Source organism: Galeopterus variegatus, unplaced genomic scaffold (assembly GCF_000696425.1).
Source record: "Galeopterus variegatus unplaced genomic scaffold, G_variegatus-3.0.2 Scaffold3736, whole genome shotgun sequence".
Taxonomy (NCBI): Eukaryota; Metazoa; Chordata; class Mammalia; order Dermoptera; family Cynocephalidae; genus Galeopterus; species Galeopterus variegatus.
Window position 1 is genome coordinate 64,554 of NW_007729847.1, and position 2,235 is coordinate 66,788.

Sequence of the window (2,235 nt, forward strand, 5' to 3'; positions counted from 1 at the left end):
GACACCGAGGGTTGTGATCCTGTTGCCGGTCCCGGTCCGGTATGGGCGTGACACTGAGGGTTGCGATCCGTTGCCAGACACGAAAAAAGACAAAAAGGAAAAAAAATAAAAATAAAAAATAAAAATAAATAAAATGGTCTTGCTTTTATGAAATGATGGTGACAGTAAATGGTACTTGTGTTTTGGATTTTTAACTGTCCATACTTGGAAAAAAATAAAAAGTTGTTGGCCACCATGCTTTAGTTCCTAGAACAATTGTGTTCCTCTGAATTCCAATGTGTTTTGGTAGAAAATATTTCATTTTGTATTAACATTTTTATTTATATTGGATATAAAACGATAATGTAAATTTATCTGAATACACAGAAGAATAATTTCTTTACTTCTTATAATCCCAAAGTGTTATTTTTTAGTTATTCTCTTCTTCTGTCTACTATCAATATCCATCACTAGAGCTGAGGTTACACGAAAATATAAAGAGCACAATATTATTATCTTTCTCACATAGGTTTGTTGTGAGGATTAAATAATACTTGAAAAGAACTTAGAATCATGTCTGGCACATAGTATGAACTTAAATATTCCTGTTGATGATATTGATAATGATTCTTTTGAAACTGCTCTTCTGCTCTACACTCAACTTATACCATCGGTTGTAAGGTAAAATTGTTACAATTTCAACCAATGAGCTACATAGGATATTGCTTCATTCAAACTTACTAGGGGTTAACTGTTGTTTCTTAAATAATAACTGGTAATTTTTTTTTATCTATTCAATTTTAAGTTACTTAGAAATAAAAAAAGACAAAATAAAAATATGTTAGTAATAAAATAAAATCAATTTCTAGGTAAGCCAAAAGGTAATAACAAAATAAACTTTGAATATAGGCCTTGATAGAGAAGAAAGGTTTTTATCCACTTCATAGTCTAGACTCATGCAGTTAATTGAGAGGGTAGCCCAGAATGTCTCAAATAGTAACCTGGGCTTTGTTTCTTGATTCATATGGCGTACAGTTTATCATGATTACATATTCCTCTGTCTGTCTGTCTATCTGTGAGAAATGCCCTCACCCATCTAATGCCAAAGGATGGACACAAAGACACAAGCTACAGCAAAGTGAGACTTTAAACAGCCTTGCAAGGTCCAGGTGTCTGTGAATAGGACAGGCATGCCCAAAATGGTTACATGGAGCAATTTATTCCCTGGTGCACAAGTCCCTCCCCCAGATACTCACTGGCTGAGTACTACAGAATGCACAATCTTCCCAAATGTCATCTAAGTTTTATTACTTCCTTATAAGGCATTTATTGTCCCCTTCCCTTTGGTGGAAAGGGGTGGGCTCAGGACAAGCCCATGAAAAAGGCCCGTCAGACGTCCCGAGGAGGAAGAAGAACCAGGAAGTAAAAAGAACAAGGTGACAAGCCACCATCTTGAGAACTCACCCTTGGGAAGGTGCACTTTCAGGGGTTATCACACCACAAGTTAGTCAAGCAACCCTTGTTAAGCTATTCTTGAAAATGAATCATTTAGGCTATTTTTCCACAAATTCCCTCCTCTACTTTTCTAAGAACTACTGATTCCCTTTTCATCGTATTTTGTTTGTCTTCAAATTGTCTTAGCATTTGTTGGCTTTCCTCATCATAGTTTGGGTTAACTTCCATGAACGTGAGGTTATTTTGGGCATAGGTCATGGGCATTTGTTTATTAATTGTCGCTTCTATAGGCCTCTGACACGTGGAGTAACGCAGCACCCTACTACGGTTAAAACTCCAGCTACAATTTAGGACCAAGGCTACCACCCGCTTCCATTTCCCAAACCATCCTTCTAACCAATCAGGAAATGGATCATTAATGTCCACATTTTCAGCCAATTCATTTGCCAATGCTGTAAGCCCTTGAATGCTTTAGTAATGGTCTCATCCAGGGCAGTATTATTTGGAATAAAGGTGCAGCATTTCCTTCCTAGCATGACATAAACTCCCCCCTTTCTCTGCCAGACTCATGTCCAGTGTGATTTGATTTTCCCAGGCCATTTGGCTAGTGGCATCCAATTGACTAGCTATCCCCTGGAGGGCATCTTTAGTATAGTTAATGAACCTCTGCTGATTGTAATAAATATAATTAATCCAGTCTATATTTTCGTTAATAGTGGACCACTAGAAGAGTGCTGACTTGAATCCTGCAGCTAATTGATTTCTGGCTTTGAATTCATTTGGAACTCCCCTTGGGATTCC